Genomic DNA, 23,755 nt, shown 5'->3' with positions numbered 1-23,755 from the left:
AACAAAGGGGGCTGGAAGGAGTGAAGAATAGGCAGTAACATAATACAAAATGAGCAAGAAAGTAAAAGATAAAGCGCGGTCCTCGAGAAACGGACTCTACGCTGAGAGTTAAACTATGTTCCAACTTATTAAAAATGCATTTACTTCAAAGTTACCTCAGAGTACGATACAACCAAAACTTCCGTACAGTGATGAACCCTTTCTGAGCACAATCTGTGGATGTAGGTGGCTTGTACAAGCCTGCAGCTCTTGTAACATGGCGGGAGGGGTGAGGAATAGGACATGACAGGAACACAAGGAGGAGTGGGAGGGTCTGCAATGCCTCATGCCTTCTTACAAACAAGAGTAGAACAAGCCCAATCCCCCTTAAAAGGAAGCCCAAAACCAAACAAATATTCTACCAAATAAAGTCCAAGTGACGATGTACATCGAAAAGTGCGGGAGGCAGCACTAACACAACTGTGGCATAAGAGAAGGTGGGAGGGAGGAGTGCTATATTTAAATTTAAGCCGCTATGGCACAGAAGCTGAACACAGGCAAACAGTAACAGAGTAGGAAACCCAGAAAGAAATACTCCCTCAAAGAACAGATAGAGAACCATAGCGCAATGAGCCAGTCCCTGCTATGTGGGAGGAACGGAAGAGAAAAGGAGAGACAAAGAGGCAGGACTGATCACTAGCAAGCAAGGTTTTTAAAAGGTCATTGAAGCAAGCAAATCAAAAGCAGGGGGATGGCTTTAATCGCACAAGACAAATATACTAAAGTCTACAAGAGGTCGCACGCTTACTCTCAACCTAAAAAGGCTTCATGATGCGCATGCGTTGTAAGCATTTTCAAGTCAACAAGTCCTTAAGTCAAGACCTGCTGACTTTGCAAATGCTTATTTCTCCTCTTTGTCTCTTCTCTGTCGTTGTGTGATGTAAAAGGAGAAGCTGGGGGAAGTCAATTGCCATTGTCATTTAACCCTTTCACATCAACTGTTTCCTCAGACTTTTTTAATGGGTGAACCACTGCATGCCCTGTGAATGCGTGGATATAGTCAGTATACATGTTGCCCTCAAAAGTGTTTTAATTTTTGTTGCAATCACAAGGGCCTTTGTGCCTCCAGTAAGCAAGCTCTTTCACAGTGAGTGCGGTGTGAACGCCAGAAGACTGCAAGGCATATTATTGTGTGGTTCTCCTATACAGGATCAGCATAATGGCATAAATAAAGAAAAGAGCTGGCTGCCACTGCTTGGTCCAGTAGAGCAGTCTCCTTACAGCAGTGCACCCCTCAGCCCTTGCTCTCGCACACATTCAGTACCACCTTCCAGCCACCCTACTAGCACATTTACTCGCAATACCAGGAGCACTACCCACACATCAGCAACCCCTACAGCTTAAACCCGCTGCACAGCCAGCCACAGCACCAAGCTGTCATTGTCTGAGGGGGACAATGGCAGGATTTAAATGAGTAGACTTTTCTAGCACATCTGTGCGAATGGAATTACTTCAATGTATTTTTTGTCTTCAAGTCCTCCCTGTGAGGCAAGATTGCAAATATTTTGAAAATAAACCAAGCACCAAACACTGTGTAAAGAAATATGATAAAGTTTCCTAGCAATTTAACACAAGGCAGAGTTTCACCTTAGTACATCAGATTACATTATCGCATTGAGAAGTATTTATTAAAAGTGAGATCTTTTTAACTTAAACATAGAAACATTCCTGTTCCCCCGCATTCATGACAATTCTATTAGTGAACTAAGTAGCAAGGACCTTGTCATCTATAACTTAAAGGTGGTCTAGATTCCTATTGTCGACATTGGAACATTATAGTCTATTAAACCACAACACACATCCTAAACTCACTTATTTGAAGGTTTTCTCATATGTGATAATGAAAAAGAAGCATTGGCAATGCCAATAGAACTCATCTACGAGAGATACCTGCTTTGTCAATATTTTTTTGCCGTCTTGTGCAGCAACGCGGCTGCTATACAACATGATGAATGTAAAAAAAAAACTATGAGACTGCAGCAATCTGCGTCATAGTGCTTGTTGGACTTTTTTTTAACACATTTTATTGGTTTTCTAAGTAATACAACTTCTTGCATCATTGACTTACACTGTTTGAATCATCATCCTCATGTCACGTATTAAAGCTAGATATAACTATACATTTACACTCTGGCCAATGGGGTATCCCTGGAATTATTTAACAGTTTTCACATATATGTCACCATTAACCATAGTGTCCATCCAAGTACTGGTTCTACCGTGTACATAACTCAGTATTGGTGTGTTAGCAAAATCTAACTCTTCCCGCATCCCTCCCAGTCATAACTTAAACTAACTATTCTCCCCACACTCAGTTCCGCATGTATGTATTCACATTGACAGTCAGCGTATAAACATTGTAACAGCTAAAAAATGGGTGGCATTTATCTAGCAAACGACGCCCAACATAACACATATCCTTGCAGAGACATCAGTTCGCCAATTCTTACTTCACGATAACATCTTTTACTTTACGTTATTTCCCCCACTATTATGTCTGTAATGCTGTGCCATAAATTCCTCCAACATTGTGTTCCAATCTAGGGAGAATGGGAGATAGTTTTTTGCAGCCTCCTACTCTCTTCCCTCTGTATCTCAGCCCTTTCCACTTTACCCTATCTGACTACTTCATCGTACCAGTTAAGCACCAACAGTGCTTTTGCCGCTTTCCACTGCATGGTTATTGTGTGCTTGGCAAGAATCAATGCCAAGTTGGCACATCTATGTGTAGGGCTCCCCTGTTTGGCTCTAGTTGTTATTCCTAGGATATAGTATTTGAACGATCGTCCATCCCTCCATGGAGCCACCTCATTTAATATTGTGTGCACCGTACCCCAGTAATGTAGCAACCGTGGACAGTCCCAAAGCATATGTACTAAGTTTGCATTGGCGTGTTTACATCGGGGGTATTCGTCTGCTACATCTGGAGCCATCTTGCTTAATCTGTGGGGGGTCAGATGAGCACAATGCACAATCATGAGTTGAATACATTTAAACTTTGGGTTTCTCGATATTTTCCTCTGGAATTCCAGCAATAGTTTCCATTCTTTATCCGTTAACTCACGGCCTATGTCCGTGTTCCATCTATCTCGGAGTGTCTGTAGTGGCACAGCAGCGCATGTCAGAATTCCGTGGTATAGCCACTGAGTTAGGTGACTACCATTACCCATCAGGTATTGCATATGCACTAACTCATGAGTCGGGTGTTCCGCCCCCCTGGGGCCCATGTATTCTTGATATACCTTACTACATGTGCATGAAGAAGAACTAATGAGTCCGGTATTTCCTGTTCCATTACCAACGTCTAATGGTTCAGTATTGTATAGTCTGTGAATAGCATTCCCACCATGTTCACGCCTTCTTCTACCCTGATGGATATACTCTGGCGCGTCACTGTCCCTAACGGCAGAAGGAGTCCCAGCAGCGGAATATTAGGGGTGTAAGGGGTCTGCTTCTTAGTATATTTCAGTGCTTTTTTCCAGTACATCACTGCAAAACGCATCTAATGGAAGCCTGCTATTTGGTAATAGAAGAGTGTGCAGCATTCCCTTATCCCAGTCCTGCTGAGACATAGTGATCTCCTGCAAGTTGCAACCCACTATCCAGTATGCCAGCCACTGTAGTTGACCTGCATAACAGTAAGCTATGAAATCTGGAACTCCCATGCCCCAATGCTTTGTAGCTAATTGTAGTTTTGATAAACCTATCTGCAGGTGCCCTGCTCCCCATATTAATTCCACCAGTAGAGCTTCTAGGAGTTTAAAAACATGTACTGGAATCATAAGCGGCAGGTTCGTAAAAAAGTAAAGCAGTCTGAGAAGCATTACCATTTTGGCGATATCAATCCTACCCGCCACTGACAGCGGCAGCGACGTCCAGAATGTTATTTGCGCTTTAAATTTTGTGATCACCCGGGTCAGATTACCGTCTAGTAGGTCTCCCTCTTCTCTGTATACCTGATTACCGAGATATCTAAAAGTAGATTCCGCTGTTCGGAACTGCCAACCGACAAATTACAGTGGATCGGACTGTACAGCATCAGTAAAAAAGAACGCATATGACTTAGTTTCGTTTATAGAGAGCCCTGATAGTATTTGAAAGGTGGTAAATATTGCGGGTATGGGTTCATGATCGCTTTGGAGATGTTTAAAGTATAAAATAGATCATCAGCGTATGCAGATATAATGTGTATGTCATTTCCCAGCCGTACACCGGGTTGGTCGTCCAGATTGCAAATTTTAATATTCAGCGGTTCAAGGGCCAAGATGAATATTAAGGGTGATAGTGGGCATCCCTAACGGGTCCCCCGGGCTACTGTGTACTGTTGCAATATATGTGCCCCTGTCCACGCGCGTGCTGTAGGATTTGTGTACAAGAGAGCCACCCATTTCACATACTCTTGGATACCAAACTGCAGGAGAGTACGGAGCATATAGCTCCAATATAGGGGTGCTTGTTGGACTTAGCCCTTTTTGCACGCTCATTACCATATATTTTGCCTTTACCCTCCTGTTTTCTGAACCAGTTTTTGTTGGCTCTGTGCACTTTAACAGTGCTAACATACATGTGTGTTCTCCTTTTAAACATTATGAAACTGGCTTACACCCAATTGGCACATTTAATTTACTTGTAAGTCTCTAGTAAAGTGGTACTAGATGTATCCAGGACCTGTGAATTAAATGCTACTAGTGGGTCTGCGGCACTGATTATGCCACAAACTTAAGCAGCCCTTTAAACATGTCTCAGTCCTGCCATTGCAGCATGTGTTCTGCAGTTTTAAACTACCATTTCGACCTCACAAAATAAACATTTTGCAAGACCTAAACCTTCCTTTTTAATATATATAAGTCACCCCTAGGGTAGCCCCTAAACAGCCCATAGGGCCGGGTGCACTGTATTTAAAAAGTTGGGCATGTACTTTTAACTTTTACATATCTGGTAGAGAAAAACTTTTAAATTCGTTTTTCACTATTACAAGGCCTACATGTCCCATAGGATAACATTGGTTTAACTTTGGGCATTGGGCATTTAATAAGTGCTAACTTTCAATTGGGAGAAAGTAGAAATGTCATGTTGGGTGTCTGAAAAAATTGTAATTAAAATCCTCTTTACTGGTAAAGTCGGATTTTAAAATACAATTTTGAGAATGCACTTTTAGAAAGTTGGCATTTTTCTGCCCTATTTGGTGCCTGTTCCTGGGTCATATGACTGGGTGTAGTTGGCAGTTGGACTTTCTTTATTCCTCCCAGACGGCCACGCAATAGAGGGATTAGGAGTTCCTGAACGTTCCGGACAGGATGGGGGGGCGGAGCTGGGCACAACCCCACTTGCAACTGAACAGGCACAAAGGAATTGTCAACACTGCATTGTTCATGCAGCCAGTGTGGAACCAGGGTAGGAGAGACAGGAAACTTCAAGGACTTCAAAGGGAATTTTCTATAAACTTCCCCTCTTCAAAGTGGGCACCAGGCATAAATATTGGACCGTCAGACCCAACTCTTCAGTACACTCCTGGATCTGTGGATACTACGGAAGAAGGACTGCTGTGCTGCTTTGCTGCATGGACTGCTACTCTGCTGCCCTGCTTGCTGAGAAGTGAGACTGACCTGCACCCTTCATCCCAGGCTGAAGTGACTCCAAGTGTTAGCTGACTGACCTCCTGTTCTGAACTACAGGGACATAAAAAGCTCCAGAGGCTCCCTTCAACTGCCCAGCTGACCTGATGCCATGTTCTGTCTGACCGCTGACCTCTACTGGAGTGAGTTCCTGACCCCCAAGTGGTGCCCCTTGTATCCTGAACCCTTGGTGTGGCATCAGTTGAGCTCTCTTCTCAAGAAAAGGTGAATCCTGAAGTTTTGGGCTCTTTGCAACTGCGAGTGGGCCTGTTCACCCCAAAAACGTGCTGCCCTCCCACCTGCCAACATGAAGCTCCAGTGAATCTGACTCTTCGCACCACAGTGACTGCCAGCGACATCTGGCAATGCAAGATCTGCACTTCGTGCTATGGCATCAACTGCTTGCGGGGCCCGCAATAGTGAAGCTTGAGCAGCGATCGTCTGCGATGCCCAATAGGGTCTTCGCGCAATAGAGATGCCGGTCTGAGATGCCTGGCCTACTTTTCACACTATATCAACATCCGCCTGCAATGCTCTTCCTGCTCTTCACAGCCCCCTCACCCGCAAATGGAACTCTGCACGCTGGACTTTTGAACATAACTCTTTCAGCTGGACCAACCTGGCCCCTGTATCTGGCACATGCACCATCGCGGTTGGCCTGAACTTTTCTCTTTCACCCGGTCTTGCACGACAAGATAGTCGCGAGTGGTACTTTGTGATTTTAGGTGCTTTACTTACCTGAAATGTTTGAAATTGTATATCTCCAGTTATAGTGATTGGATTTTTGTTGTTTTTGTGTCAATTTATTAAATGTTTCTCTATATTTCTAAATTGGCATGGAATTTTTCTTGTGTTGTGTTTTCATTTTATTATTGTTTGAACTGCTGCATAAAGACTTTACACATTGTCTCAAAGTTAAGCCTCATGGCTTTTGTGCCAAGCTTTCAGATGGTTTAGCTCAGGTTAATTTGGGATTTGCTTGTGTTTCACTCTGACAGAAATTGGGGTTGCTGCTTGAGTAAGGTTTCACCTCCTCAACCAGTACCCAATCACAAAGGTTGCAAATATATCCCTGTGCTCATATAGTAAGGGTCGACCTAGACAGATATGAAATTTGCTACAACTGGACTTTTTGTCCTACACCGTCTGTTAGTAATGCTAATTACTTTGTTTGGTTGCATCTGCCTAATGATAGAAGGACATTTGCTTCATAGTAGACTGCAATAGTTTCAATAATTGTATTGTAAACTTTCTTCATGTCTTTCTTATGTTTACTACTGGCATGCATGAGTGAGTAAGTGAGTAACTAAGGGGAGCATCTGTTTCCATGATTCCCTTGGGGACTAGAAGGTCATGTTCGAAGTTGCCAAAATCATGTGTTACTCTACGAAGGTTAGGAGTTCAGGTGATGCACTGTGAGCTAACCAGGATTGAGCGACAGGCACAGTCACCATAGAGAGACTCAGGGCCAGATGTAGGTAAATATAATTTACCGATTCTAAAATACCAAACTTTACCGATTCGGTATTTTAGAATCGGTAAATGATATGTAGCAAATGATTAGGTAAATTTTACTGAATTGGTAAAATTCCGTAAATACCGATTCAGTATTTACCGATTCGGTATTCCCCATTCATTCCGATGTGCCTGGAGGCCCATAGGAATGAAGGAGAATTACCGATTCGGTAAATACCGAATCGGTAATAGGGGTAGACTTACAAGGGTGGCAGGGTGTCACATTGACACCCTGTTGCACCCCTGTGTAGTGCATGGGTGCACATGTGGCACACATACATGCCCTAAGGGCATGTATGTCTGCCACATGGCACAATTAAAAAAAGCAAAAAATTGCTTTTTTCACGGTTTTCCATATTTACCACCAATTTGTAGTTGGTAGTAAATAACAAATCCTGAAATGAGAAAATCACTCATTTGAGTGCTCCCTACATTAAGGATTCGGTAATTTACCGAATCGCTATTTTAAGAATTCGGTAATTTATCGATTCCTTAAATTACCGATTCAGTAAATTACCAAATCCTACAATTTGGCCCCCTACATCTGAAAAGCCTAATACCGGTCGGTAAAGGCAGAAATTCGGTAATTTTGGCCATTACCAACTGGTATTAGGCTTCCTACATCTGGCCCTCAGTCCCTACACTCTCACATCCTATCATCCTAACACACAGTTCTTCATTACCAGCAGAATCTGTGCAACAGTTCAGCTAGACTAAAAATCATTGACAGTACCAAAAGCTGTCCTTAAAAGCAATTTAGTTATGTTGCACGTATCACAGCACTTTTTTGTTAAGTTTCAACCATATTGCACAGCAGTTTGTCTGCTGTTTAACAAGTCTAAAAAAACACTGACAAAGCCAATAACTCTCGCAGGCAAGACCTAATGGCTTTGCCAATGCGTGTTTCTTGCTGTGTTCCTGTTTTCAGATCCAGCGATCTGATGCTGCTTAGGGGTTTATGGCGCTCTAATATAGGACTCCACCAGTTATTTGGAGAATTTGATTGCTGGCTTTGCTAGCAACTGGTATTTTGCTTTTCCGGAAAGGCCATGAACTGGTAGGTGAAAAAGAATATATGAAAAATCCTCAGTATTTTATCACAAAATAACAATCATCCATCTATTTGCACTGATCATTTAAAAAAAATGCACACAGCTCGCAATGATTTCTTAACTGCTTTCTTCATGGGTTTGCGGTTTTAGGTTTATTTCAAAAAGGAAAAAATACTGGCTTTCACTGATTTCCCCATTTTTACTGTTATGGACGTAAAAATATAGGCAAGACTTAAATTCCAGTCCAAGGGGCAGCCTTGGGCTCATTTTATTTGTAACAAAGGAGAACGGATAGCAAGAGGTCCAGAATGATCGCTACACACAGGTCAGATGAAACAGCTTGCTTCCCAGTGCCATATCTGCCAGTAGTGCAGCAGGTGTAGTGGTACCAGGTCCAATGTCAAAAGGGTCCCAATGCAGCAAAATTATGACAGTCTTGCCTACCAAAATGGGAAGAGAGGGCACATTTTACTTGGTAGCATTAGAGATTATAGGCTTCCCCAACGAGTAGCTCGTAAGCTACTGGTAGCTCTCCAGCTACCTATCAGTAGCTCTCCTATGTGCGACACAGCATACTAAAATTAGAAGCTGTTTTTGAGTGGTTAATTTTAATGTGTGCACCAAAATCGAAAAATGTGTAATTTGAGGCGAATATGGGTGTATTTTCAAAACCAATAATTTCAAAAATATGTTTATTTAAGGCTGATATTTGAATGATAAATCCTGCAGCTTTGGGAGAACTTATTACTAACATTAGTCCCTTTGTCCTAGAGGCAATTGCAACTGTTGCTGTTATCTATTACTCTTGTAGAGTACTTAATGTAATGTCTGAAGCATAGAGCACTGATTTTGGTAGCACGAGATGTTTTTTGTTGAACAAAAGTAGCTCCCAATCGTGGAAAGGTTGGAGACCCCAATATAGCGCCATTGCTGCACCAGTGTCGCTTCAGGCCTTGAAGAGGATGCCCAAATTAACAGGGAGAGGGGGGCAAAATTCAGGGCTCCTTCTCTTTTTTTTTTAACAAAGCATCAGCCTGCCTGCTTTGGGCCATCTGGCAATGGCCCAGGGTAAGAGGTCGAACGAGGAAGGGAGGCAGGTCAATATGCAAATGTGCTGCATCTATGACAGTCCAGTGGTCATTGGTATAGCAGGTGGAGTGGCCCTGGGCCAGGATTTTGAGGTGCCCACTGCACCCCAATCATAGCTGTTTCACTTCACAAAGAGGAGCTGGGCCATTCTCATTGCTAGCAGTAGGGCCCAGGGGGGCCTTCGTGCAGGGTGGGCATAGTGAAATGTGGGGGCTTATTTTTACCTCTAAGGGCATAAGCAGCCTTCTTTGTGGTTGGAGCAATGTCCAGGGGCCAGACGGGTGAACGATTTAGAGGAGACCGCCTGGTTTGCAGGACCTCAGCTATCACATGTGTCCTAGGGAGACTTGCATTTGGGCCTAGGGTTACGAGGGACTCACTGCGTTCAATGTTGTTTTCTCTCTTCTAACTCTTACATTTAGTGTGCATTATGAGGAACATACAAAATCCCCGAAATTTTATAAAAGCCGCCATCTTTCCGACCAGCCATGCACCCCTGCCACTTTCTTAATTATAAAGTTTGTGGGACCGACTTCCAAACGTTTTGGGCTGGCGGCAGAATAAAAGAGTTTGAAAACCGGGCCTTGGTTTATAAGAAGTTCTAGATTATGAGATACGTCACGGGTTGAGGTGTAGTTGCTTTGTTTCTTGATGGGAAGTGGTGTATGGAGGCTTGTGTTCTGTCTTTAGAGCTACTTACCAACCAGCAGTGCACTGAACAGCCGCTTCATCGTGCTAGATGTTATCTGCATTTGATCTTTTTGTGTCTTTCAGACTATTATCATCCTTTATTCAGTCTCTGGACCGACACCAACTCTGATTGCTCTTAAGGTGTTCGGGAAGGGGTCAGCGCTTTCAATAATATTGATGACTTTTCAAGCGTTCCTCAAGGCAGGAGAACTGCTGTCCTGTGTTGTCAGCTGTGAAGATAGTCAGCAATGACAGAATAATGCTGGTGATGGTGACGCCCCCCCTTCAGTGGAAACATGGTACTGTCCTGACCAACTCAAAGTCTCACATATTTACCTCGTCAACTTTTCAGTTAAGACGTGTTTACTTCGTTCACTAGCAATACCCCTCTCACCCTCACTGCAACCGAATAAGACACTGTAGAGTGAGTTTAATGGATGGGGAGAGTTCACAGGTTCAGAATGTGGTAACCACTGAAACCCTTACGGGTCAGTTTGGAAGAATGTGATGGCATTTGGGAACAAGTAATCATTAGATAATTACGAAGATACCTAAGGGTGGTAACGTCTAGGGAGGTAAATGAGAAACTATCCGAAATGCCAGGGGTTTCTTCAAGGTTGAGGTAGATGACATTATACATTAGGGCCCAAGAAGTCACTTCTGTGAATAAGATGCTGCCCGAGGGTTATTGGGGATGAAGGAGCCTGATTCCACGTTCTAGATTTATTCTGGAACCCTCAGGCCGATGTCTCTTTTTCTCTGCATGAAAGTGCTGTGATTGCTCCTCTTTTTCCGTCCAGTACATTTGGTTAATTGACCCTCTTTCTGACGCGCGTAATCTCCAGCATAGTTTTATAAAGGCTCTTTTACATTGGTATTTTTGATTCAGCAGCCCAAACTCCAAACGCACCTGTGCTGGAAATGCAGTTTTCGTGATGCTGAACACCAATTTATCTTGTTTGGATTTTATTTAAGATGCCTTCTGCGTGTCCTTTCAATGTTTCCATGCCATAAGTCACTGCTGCCATTAACTGAGCACTCATCACTGTTAAAAGATGGTCAAACGAGGAACTGTTCAGTTTCATTCTTAACGTTCTGAAGCCATAGTTTAAGAATTGCGCTTTAGCCTGTATTGTTTCTATGTGTTGCTTGCCTTACATTTGATGCTCCACAATGAATCCTAAGTACTTGTATGTCTTAACTTCCTCAATTCTGGTCCCTTTTTAGGATACAGGTGTACTTCTCGATTTTCAAGTCTAACAACCGAACCACCTTGGTTTTCTTCAGATTTAGCTCTAGCCCACTTCTATCCATGTATGTTTTTCATTAATATACTGTTCGGTACACCCCATGCAGCCATTTTATTCCACAAGTCTTCCCGTGGCACCCATTCAAAGACAGACTTGAGATCAATAAAGCAGGCAAATAGCTGTGTTTTTTCTTATTATGGCTTTTTCTGCCAAAAGTGTCAGGGCTCTTAGATTTGATAAAGTCCCCATTCCTGCCCTAAACCCTGTTTGTTGTCAGGGCAAGATGTTGTTTACTTCTAACCAGGATTTCAGGTGCTGTAGAAGACAGGCTGCATATAGCTTTGCCTCCACATCCGTTAATGCTATGAGTCTTTAGCTTGTTGTTATTTGAGGATTTCCGCTTTTATATATGGGCTGAAAAATGCTGCCTTTCCAGGAATCAGGGACCGAGTTCATAATATATACCTCATTAAATAATGGGGTAAAGTATTCTGCCCAGTAAGATGGATTTTCTTTAAAAAGAGCATTGGGTTTACCATTCGGTCCTGCTGTTCCCTCTGATTTTACATTCCTCAAAGTTTTTTCTAGTTCATCGATTTCCACCAACGGTGTAAAATTCTCCAAGCTGTTTATTATTTTATTATTGTCCCTTTTTTCCTTTGGTAATGTTACCACGATTGTTGAAGCTTGGCATAAATTTGTTTTGCTGCCACTCACCATGTATTCTTGCATTCCTTTTGCCGCTGTTTCAGCATGTAGTTCCCACACGTGTTTTTCCCATGTGCCTGTGTTTATACCGGAGTTTTAGTGTCTTGTGTGCCCTACAGACAGGTCATCTATCAATTACCAGAATTCTCGGGTTGCCAAGAGCAATTTATTCCACAGATCAGTTTGATATCTTATTTTTGCTTCCCAGCAGGTTTTCTTATACTGAGTTCTCAGTTTCCGTAGTCTGTATTTGTCACTTATTTTTCCTTGCTTAATCTGTTTCACTAGGATTCTGCTTTCTCATAAAATTAGCATTTTTTCTCTGCGCAGTTCTTCACTGTACCATATTAGCTTTTTTGTTCCTTCGTTTTGATTTCTATTCCCATTGATGCAACATGCCTGCCTTTTTATTGAGAAGTTTTCTTACAGTGTGCATATTAATCGTTCCCATGCTATTTTTAAATCCCCTTCTTTTGTTTGATCATTTTCCTCCCTTTTTTGTTTATTTTTTATTTTGTCCGGAGTCCCAGCATGCATATATACTTACTTCAGTATATTTTCTATCCCTTTACCTCTCCATTTCAAACTTTTTAAATGATATGTTACAGGGACCGAGAGTAACTCATTAGATGTGTGATACTGCTCTGTCTTATATTTTGTTCCAATGACCTGTGGGAAATTATCACTCTTCATGCGGGGACAAATTTGAAAGTGACCTGCTGCATTGCGGCTTCACTTACTAAGGTGTAATCTATTGTTGAGCTTAGAAATGTAATGGCGGCCGGTGAGTCTTCTTTTGTGTTTCCATTCAGGAGCCTCAGTCCCTGATTTTCCAACTTGTTTTTATAAGTATCCTCTTTCTGGCGCTGCTTTTTTGACTTCGTGTTTTTACTTAGGTTAATGTTGAAGTCTCCTGACATTATGTAAATTGCCTTTTTGTATTGTCTCTGAATTATTTCGAATATTTCGTATATCATTTTCATCTGTTTCTCTTTTAGATCCTTTCTTGAGTGGATATAGACATTAATTAATATAATGGCTGGCTGATCCATGCTCTCCTTCACTCTTACTATTCCTATTCCTATTCCTATTGCCTGGACACAATTTGTCTCAATTTCTAGGTGTTCTATTTGCCATTTGAGCTTTGTTGAACAGAAGGTTGCTAATCCTCCTTTTGAATGTCCAAATGTTGACGCTTTCTCTGCCGATACATGATAACCTGTGTATCCAGTAATTTGTATTGGCTCTAGGCATCATGTTTCCTGCATCAGAATTATGTCGTGCCTATCAAGAAATTCCATTGCCTCTTGATACTGTAAGAGATTTTCAAGCCTGTGAACGTTCCAGGAGCAGATGTTCAGCCGGTCTTGCTCCCATGTTGATCTGGTAATCCTTTTGTCAGGACTGACTTAATGCTCGCCTGATATACTCCCCGGATCCTTCCTGGATTGTTGCCCTGTTGATGTAAAGTACTTCTGATCTTCCTGCTTCGCATGTTCTCTGCTGGAGTACTTGATAATCCTTAAGTTTTCAAAACTGCCCTGATTTGGGCCTGCTCCTGTCGCTCCCCTTAAGATAGAAATACCTTTTTCGTTGTTGGGCAGTAATGGTCCTGGGTAGGGGGTTCAATTATTTGTAACTCTATCCCCCATGCCGAGAAAATACTATGATGATTCATGATTTGCTCTGTTTTTTCCTATGAATCCCAATTGGTCATTGTTGCTTCTCTTATGCTTCCGTGAGGATGAGGCACAAATTCTACTGATATCAAATCTGAGGATTTGATGGTACCGAGGTCACCTATTTCCTTAATTAATTTTAATATTTTGCCTCTATTCAGGTTGTTGAAGGGTCACCATCCTGAACATACACAATCCAAGGCAGCACACATGGAAAAGGCAAAAACGAGGAGAAATAAAGAATTCCTCATATATATATATATATATATATATATATATATATATTACCTACTGGCGATAGCCAGTAGGTATATATAGTTAGGATTGTTTTCCATAGGGAAATCGCAACATTCTATTGGGAATAACTTTGGCGCCGGTTGAGGAATCTTCCTGAAATTTTCCTTAACTTTGCCTCGCGGCGCTCCGCTCCTTCCCTGAAAGTTTGGGGGGGATTCGTCAAGCGGGGGCCGAGATAAAAGGGGGGTCCCAAAACGTGTTTTTCCCATGTTAATTTCCATAGGGCGGTTGGACTCACTTTTAGCCCGAACGGCTGAATGGTTTTCCACCAAACTTGGCAAAATTGTAGGGACTCGTAGCCCGATGTGCCTTTGCTATGTCTCAAGATATGTGCTCCAGTGCTTTTTACGAACTTTGAAAAAATATATATTGGGCTACATTGGGCTATATATATGTTAGAGCCCAAATGTAGCCCAATGTAGCCCAATGTAGCCCAAAGATGGCCACCAGAGACAAAAAAAAACAAATGTAGCCCAAATATCAGCCAGATCTAGCCCAACTATAGCCCAATGACAGAATGTCCCAGAGTGTTCTAAAGAACAACTAGAGCGCTAACAGTCTTACTTATGACAAAAGTATGGCACACCTGAAGTCATCTTGATTGGAATAAAGTGTTAACACTTAAAACATTTAATTTGAAAAGGAACAAAATGAGGGGGTTCATTTTGCCATAGAAATTATGATTAGTGCTGAAGAAAGAAAAATTAGGGCACATTTTGAGTGACTTCTCAAATCCTCTTATATTTCATTAAAAAAATTCTGATATGCAGTCTCCCAAGATGGCCACCAGAGACAAAAGAGCCCAAATGTAGCCCAAATATCAGCCAGATGTAGCCCAACTATAGCCCAATGACAGAATGTCCCAGAGTGTTCTAAAGAACAACTAGAACGCTAACAGTCTTACTTATGACAAAAGTATGGCACACCTGAAGTCATCTTGATTGGAATAAAGTGGTAACACTTAATACATTTAATTTGAAAAGGAACAAAATGAGGGGTTTCATTTTGCCATAGAAATGTTATATATATATATATATATATTCACTGAAAAAACCATAGGTTACACACCAGTTATAGTTAGGAATTAGCATTTAAAAAACCTTTGAAATTCACTGAAAAAACCATAGGTTTCACACCAGTTATAGTTAGCTGGAAATTTTACTCGCATAAAACCATTGAAATTCCCACGTTATAGTTAGTTGGACTCACTATAACTTGCACGTCTGCAATGAACTGCTGATGACGTCACATATTACATCACTCATGCATATATTTAAATATTTAAACATTACTCGCTAATATATGTATTCACTAAGATACACTTAATAAGCCAGTTAACCAATCATTTTTTTTTTTTAAAACACTGAAAAAACCATAGGTTTCAGGCCTTATATAGTTAGGAATTAGCATTTAAAAAACCTTTGAAATTCACTGAAAAAACCATAGGTTTCAGGCCTTATATAGTTAGGAATTAGCATTTAAAAAACCTTTGAAATTCACTGAAAAAACCATAGGTTTCAGGCCTTATATAGTTAGGAATCAGCATTTAAAAACCTTTGAAATTCACTGAAAAAACCATAGGTTTCAGGCCTTATATAGTTAGGAATTAGCATTTAAAAAAACCTTTGAAATTCACTGAAAAAACCATAGGTTTCAGGAGTTATATAGTTAGGAATTAGTTTTTGAAAAACCTTTGAAATTCACTCAAAAAACTATAAGTTTTAGTGGTGTTATAGTTAGCTGGACATTTTACTCATACAAAGCCAATGAAATTGATCCTATATAGTTAGTTGTACTAACTATATTTCGCGCACCCGCAATCCACTGCTGATGATGTCACATATTAGATCATTCATGACATGGTCAGTGACATCACTGATGACATCACTGATGACATCATCCAGTGAATGTGGTTTGCTTCGTTATTTAAATATGCATTATATCTATAGCAATTTACATTGAAGAGTGAGTGGATATATATAAATAAATATTTGGATGGAGGATTTAGTAGCAGTGTAATTGACTGTTTACTTGACCAATTTATAATGTCTCACTAAATATAGTGGATAGTGACTAAACTGTGTGAATATCTGTATCACTTTGTCAGTTGTTGTGTAAACTGATTCTACAGTTGGTTACTATCTATGTGAAAGTCTATATTAGTTATTGATTAGTTAACTGAGTATTTGTATGGGAGTGTGAAAGTGTGTGTGGTTCGGTGGGGGGGGTGTGACTGTCCAAAGATGTGTGAATAGTTGATTCAGTAGATATATGAAGTTAAAACTACATGTTCTAACAGTTTGGGTGAGGGAATCTCTTTATGGGTATGGTGATGAGCAAATATATTTCTCAAAGGTACAGGTCCAACAAACTAGAAAAATAAAAGGCAGTGTATGTGTCAGTTGTTCTATATAAATAAGTATACATATATATATATGTATGAGTAAAATGTCCAGCTAACTATAACACCACTAAAACTTATAGTTTTTTGAGTGAATTTCAAAGGTTTTTTAAAAACTAATTCCTAACTATATAACTCCTGAAACCTATGTTTTTTTCAGTGAATATATATATATATATATATATATATATATATATATATATATATATATATATATATATATATATATGTAGAAAACTCTTCCACGCCACACAATCCAGCCGAACCAGCGAAGCGATATACAGGAGACGGACCACAGGATCGGTTACAGGTATTCTTTATTGAAATACAGCTGGGAGAAGGTGCATAACGCGTTTCGGGCTGTGTAAGCCCTTGCTCACATGCCTGTGTGAGCAAGGGCTTACACACACACACACACACACACACACATATACTCGAGGGTATTTGGCCAAATGTGGTATTACTCACAGAAGGATTTCAGTTTTCCATCCTGATTCTTTTCGAAAGTTTGAGAGGTTTAACAGAGTTGTGAAGGGTGTTATTCAATATGGCTGTCAAGGGTGGGTTAGACTGGAAGAAGGCATTGCAGTCTATGCTGGTGTCATAATGGACTATCCCAAATTAAGTAACTTCGGAAAGTCCCTTTGAGTTTTTGAGAGGACGGAAGTGAAGTCCAATGCTTGTGCCTTGGTGGTTGAAAATAGGAAGGAAAATGATTTTGAAATAGATTTTCAGAGTATAAGGACGGCAGAAGAGAAGCATAATCACAGAATGAAACTCAATATGAATGTGAAAAGGAGGTCTGTAGTAAACGGCGTGTGGTGATTGGTGATTTTGTACTTTTCAAGGAAAACAAGGTTAAATGAAAGGAAGCAGTGTCTTGGACTGATCTGGTGAGAGTCATTGAAGTCTTTAAAAAAGCTGTTCATGTGGAGTGGGTATGGTGTGGAATGTGAATCGTGTTTCATTGTTTGATGGGGTGTTTGCGGGATGTGTGGATAGTAATAGGAACAATATGAATATATTTTTGGATTTTCCTGAAGTTAAAGGGGGAGGAGACTTGTGAAGTACCACTGTGTCATCGTCAAAGGGAGTTGCAAGTGGTAATGCTACACCACAGAATAATGTTTTTGTTGAGCACAGAAATTCTTGTGTGGATCCACCGAACTGTAGAGAAAACGCAGAAGGCCTGTTAAATGTAATGATTATATTTTGCATTCAATCTTGGCTGTGAATGTATATTTTGTACTGTATCTGTTCAGAGAAATATTTGTGTTCGTTTTATTTGCTTTTGTCTAAAAGAAAGGGGGAGATGTGTTACCGAGTGTTATTTGGATTCTCTTATTTTCTTTTAAGTGGGTGGGAGCGTGCAGTAGAGGGTGGGTGGTGGTTAAAAGGAATGGAAGTTTGTAAGTTTGTGATTCAGCTGCTGGGAGCAGTGTAGTCAGTTGTACACTCTTACCTGCTGTTTATTAAAGATGTTGTGGTTGATTCATTTAAAGAGCGCACCTTCTTTACAGGTAACTACCTCCCAGATAAACATAGTGATTGCTGACATTCCTGAAGCTTTCGTGAAGGAACAAACACTGAGGTGTGGGAGGATGGAGACAGGGCTTCCTATAGAAATGTAGCAATTACATTCAGCAGTGGCCTGTTTGATTTTTTCCTTCTTGACCCTCCAATTTGCATAGATGGATGGTGAGTAGAGGTCGAAACAGTGGTCTCTGGTCTCAATTGTAAGTGCAGGGTGAATTATTCTGTCAGGTCATGCCTTTAGTCTCTTCTAGAGGTGCTGTTCCAAAAGGCTGGTGGCTGTCTGGTGTGAGGACTTCACTCCTCATTGTGCTCTTGCTTTGGGTGATCTCCCGGAAGACAAACCTCAACACGCACTGCTATGGGACCATAACCTGAGGCAAAGACATTTTCTGCTCTGGGGAGGAGGAATACGCAAACTGAGGGAATTGCCTCAAGTCAATTCCAGAAGAGTGACAGTGCAGTCCACATTCCCTGATTGGAAAAGAACTATAAGATGGAGCTTGAAACTTCCTGTGATGAGTCCAGGATTTGTTCCTTACCGAAGAGGTGGCACTCTTCAGAGTTTCAGAGGAGCTCTTGAGATGCAGGACTGGTGTCCCTTGCAGCCAATCTTCCAGGGAATAACACCTGAAAGTCTGCAGCTACTTGCTGGATTAGAGGTTTGGGTCTGCCTTGGAAATGAGTCCACCTGGCCTGCTATGAAAGTGGAGCCCTGATACTAGAAGACTGCCTGGAGAAGAAACCTAGTTGTGGCAGCCTGAAAGAGTAAACTCCTGAAAAGTGGACTTGCTTGAGGGACCTTACAAGAAACAACCTGAGTGCTGGAGTGGGTCCCACTACCTCCCTGCATTTGAGCCTGGTGCACTGGTTTGACTCAGACGGGCCCTCACTGTTTGGGTGGAATGCTTGGTGACTCGGTCACTGAAGACTGAAACTTCCCATGCTGAATGTCTGTGGCATGTGTGACTTCCCCAGCAGCAGAGAGAGCGAAGCAGGCACACAGACGCTTCCCGCATCCAATGATGACCTTGTACGGGGTCCAACTGCAGCAAAGAAGGTAAACGCTACCTGGACACTGCTCCAGAGGCACACTGGGCTTAGAACTGAGACTGTGGGTCTCATTTTTAATCATGACCAAATCTGATATCATTATCACTGTGACCCTGCACCTGTAGTTTATATTAATAGATCACTATTGCCTTACCTGTAACACCTTGTTCAAACCATATTGAATTTGTGCTAGTGTAAGTTAGTTTCCTTTTACATAAAGTTAAAGCACTAGACACAACATTTATTATTGAGTTCTATTGTGTGACTGCTGAGTTTTGGTTTAGTGACTGACCTGGAACCTCCAAAACGCCTCTGACGCCAACTTTACAATCTATGCTTTTCATTGGGCTACACAAAATAGGTCCATTATTAATAACCCTGGGCGAAGCACTACGCTACGCTTGCGTAGTTTGCGAAGTTTGCGCAACTTCGCACTACGCGAGCTGCACGTAGCACAGTGCGAACACGCGTAGCGCAGCGTAGCGTAGTGCAGCGGTCATTTTTTGCTTGTTCGCGGTCCTCAACGTCATGTTCGCGACCGCGAGCAAGCAAAATGACATCCCGGCGAGACTCTCAACGCGGGGAGGTCAGGTTTCTTATTGCGAGTGGTCGTGCATGCTCGCGACCGCTTGCGATGAGAAACTACCAGTTCGCGTTGAGAAAGCTGCCGCTCGAGTAAAAATCTACTCCAGCGGCAGAAAACTACAGCTGGCACTGTGCAAGATGCAGTTTTCAATGATTGCACAGTGCCGGATGCTTGTTCGCACTGTGCAATCATTTAAAATGCATCTTGCACAGTGCGAACATGCTACTATGCAGCTCGCGTAGTGCTACGTGAAGTTCGCGTAGTGCGAAGTGCACTTCGCGTAGCTTCGCGTAGCGCTACTTCGCGAACTACGCCCAGGGTTAAATTTATTAACCAGCATTCTGAGTGGCTCAGTCAAAATAGTGAACACTGGAAGAAACGAAGACTAATGTTCACAGAGCCCAAGAAGCCTAATCAAACATTTCTCGGTGTCTTGAAGCTTTTCCATTGTTTACACTCAAATTATGATATTGTCTTGGAAACTAGTGACACTGCACGTCTTTACACAATTTATGAAAAAAGGCTGCTGTAGATACCAATTTGAGTGGAAGGTGCAAACCCCCATTGTGCCAGAAAATACTTCCTTGTCGGGATTCTGGAACACATTCCTTGATGGGATGTCAAAAATATAAAGTAGAAAAGTATTGTCAATTATTGCAACTATTTCTTGAATCTATGGAATTGTGTTCCCTGAAACAAGAAACTGCTTGATTAAAGGTAAGCTGTCAGCACACCTCAACTTACCTGATTTTTCCTTTTAGCGCCAACCAGCGAAGCAAGTAACGGTGAATAATTTACAGGCTCAATAACTTGGTCATTACACACTTGCTTCAAATGATAAAAGCTCATACCACTTCTGAGACACCCAAATCTTAATTTACATTTTGCAGTCATGGTGCGTTTCTTTATTTTCATTTACTGCAGGAGCCAACGTTCCAACAACCCCTTACTTACATTTCGCCACTTGACCGCTCACAGTGACAGCACCAAAACCATTTCCCTCAGAAGCCCAATCCCTCCAGCATTGCCGAAAAGTGGTCAATGGCAGCTTCCTTTTCAGTAAAAGCAAATCCCTGTCCCTGCGCTCCTTTAGGTCCTCCGATCTATGGCCATGGGACCTAGAGTGCTCCCAAAAAAATGATGTCCGTGTCTGACTGTATCTGACCCAAGCGACAAAAGGCATTTTATGCACTGAAGCACCATTGGAAATGTGTGAACCCCATTTTCTTTGCTTCTGATACCAAGCCGTGAAATCTTGATCACTGTGAATATAGCAGAGGACCAGCCATTATGTTCCCAACCATGGAATGTGCTTTCTTATAAAATAGGCATTTATGGCCACATGCATCATAGTAGGATTTTGCGATTCCTAAATTGCGAAAATTAAGGAATCGCAATTTAGGAATTGCAAAATCCTATGCATCAAGAAAATTTAAAAGTTTTTAGGATTTCTTAATTTTCGGTATTTGAGATTCCTCAATTGCGAATCGCAATTAAGGAATGGCATTACATGGATTCCTATGGGCCTAGAGGCCCATAGGAATCAATTTAAAGGCATTAGCTTTTTGCGAATTTTATTTTGAGAATGACAAGTTGTTGATGCATTTCAACGCTGCTGAGGGGGGTCCAAAGGAACCTCCCTGCACCCTTGAAATGTTTTTTTAAGTGCAAGTTTCACACACACATGTCCAAAGGATATGTGTGTGTGTAACATGACACTTTCAAAAATGCTTTTTTGAGCATTTTTGAAAGATTTCGCAAATTAACACGAGGGTCAACCTCGTGTTAATTTGCACCTCCTATTTCCAAATTCGCATTTTTAAAACAATTCATGCATTGCATTTAAGGAATGGTACAAATGTGATTCCTTAAATGCAATCGCATTTTTAGGAATTGCAAAAAATTGCGAGTTTTGTAAAAATGTTTAATGCATCCCAAAAAGTGATTTTGGAATCGCAAACGGCCAATTTTTCCGAATCGCACCGTTTGCGACTCCAAAATCACTTGATGCATGTGGCCATTAATCTCGAATGTTTCAGTACAAACTCTCTCTGCAGGGGTAACACACGGTTCCATGGTTGACTGATGAAAATGGCCATGACTACCTCATTGTGCAATTTATGAGTCTATAAACACAACATTACCAGTCCTATAAACAATTTTAGGAATGCATGCCTGTGCTCACTTGCCTGTCCCTTAACAGACTGATTAACTGGAGATGACTGTCCTGCCCAAAACAGCCCAGTGAAAATCGCCACTTGCAGTGCACCCGCACTCAGGTAGCCGTCTGGTCATCTAATTAATCTCTCTTAAAAACATAACCCAAACCTTGAAATACTCTCACAGAGACTGTATGAGCTTCACAGCGTGAAGAGGTTTAGACGCCGCTTTCATCCAAAAGAAAATGCTCCTCGTAAACTACTACTCTGTTACTATATCTTTTGAAGCAATGTTACAGGGCACCAGAAACTGCTTTACTTTTGACGTTTAACTATTTGACCCACAATCTCCCTCCCCAGCCTTTTTAAAATTCCCAGCTTTATCAAGAGATACACCAGCAGGTATCAAATCCCATTGGGTAATAAAAAAGGACAGTGTCATTCCTGGTCTTCAATACTTTCTGGTGCCCAGGGCACACCAAAGATACTACCATGGCTACAATTTGGCATAGAAATGCTACAGCCTCGCCAACAGATTCAACCAGCCAACCAACAAAACAATCATCATGTTAGTAAAGCATCAAGACACAGACTGCCCCCCCCTCTTTTTTTTCCTGCCCATACGAAAGATCGTGCGTTACCCATCGGATATCTCGGGCGTTGATTCCTAGCGTCCCCCTCTGCGGCCATCGGCCCAAGCCTGCCTGTCATGCAGTACCAGAGTGCCAGGCTGGCACTCTAGTTACTCCATGGACTCGGTGGTCACTGACTAGCCAAAAACTGCCCACATAGAAAGGGGAGAGGAGGGACAAAGCAGAGGAAGATAATTAAGGAGAAGATTATCAGCATTCAGGTGACAGAATGGTAAGAATTGGTTTTCATTGTTGCAGAGAGAATGCCAGTAATGAAGAGGGATTTATTTTAGATTGCAGATTTCCGGCAATTAAAGGTGCAGTTTCAAACACAATGTGCGCAGGGAGGTCTTCTAGTGATATTTTGCACTAGTTCACTAAACATCCAGCTATTTACCCTTACAGTGTATTACCTTTCAGTGGGAGAAACAGGCGAGTTATAGATTTAATTGCAGGTAAAAAATTATTGTTGCATGACAAAAATATGTCCTGATCCAAATATAAAAAGAAATAGCTTTGCCAATGCTTGCTCGAGATAACTTTTAGTACTGCCTGGCTGCCAGCTGCCGGGTAGCTTGTTCTTTCGACTGTTTCTATATACCACTGATTCTGAAATGTAAAAGTTCGATTCGATTTTGTTTAGTATCAGATGGGTTTGAATCAGCTGAAGATGAGTAACAAGTTCAAAGGTGTTCCAAACAGGAGGCTCCGAAATATGCCTTGTCTGAGGTTGGAAAATACTTAAAATGGCACTGGTGCGACGGGAAATGTCCATGGAGGGACCGTAGCAAGTGACATGCTCCATCTAAAGTAACTAGGCACGTGTGTGCGCCCCCTCCCTCGCAGAACCACGCCCAGAACCATTGGGATAGCAAGGGTGTACTCGTTCCTAATGGAAGCGGGCCCTCATTTCCTTGCTGGAAAGTATTAACACGTTATATAACTGGCGCCCAGAGGGACCCTCGCAGTCCCGTGCCCCGCACCTTACGCATTACCGACAGACACGGGCCTGTGCAGAACTACAATGCCGCCCTCTCCCAATTCTCATGAAATGATCGAACAGTTCACTTGCTGTAAGTTTCCTCGGCTGCTGTAGAAGGCGACATCGCCACCTACTGGGGAACCACGGAAGAGCAAGCGACATTTGCGTGACTCTTAAGGGACCAACGAATCTCTCGAAGCCCGTTCTTTACAAGTCCGTTTATGGTCAGTCGAAGAGAGAAAAGGATGTTACATACTGTATGTAGGAGAGTAAAAATCAAGATTAAACCTTTTGAATCTACAGTCCAGCCTCTAGAGACCCACACCTCCTCGTAACGGTGCGAGATTTACCGGGCCTAATAGAAGAGAGGATGTGGTGTAACTAGGGTGACCAACTGGCATGGGTGCAAATTCAGGACAAAGGGTCAAAATTCAGGACACAATTTCAGGACAGAAAGTCAGAATTCAGGACAAAA

The sequence above is a fragment of the Lissotriton helveticus genome, chromosome 3_1 (assembly GCF_964261635.1).
Source record: "Lissotriton helveticus chromosome 3_1, aLisHel1.1, whole genome shotgun sequence".
Taxonomy (NCBI): Eukaryota; Metazoa; Chordata; class Amphibia; order Caudata; family Salamandridae; genus Lissotriton; species Lissotriton helveticus.
Note: the sequence above shows the minus strand (reverse complement) of the source record.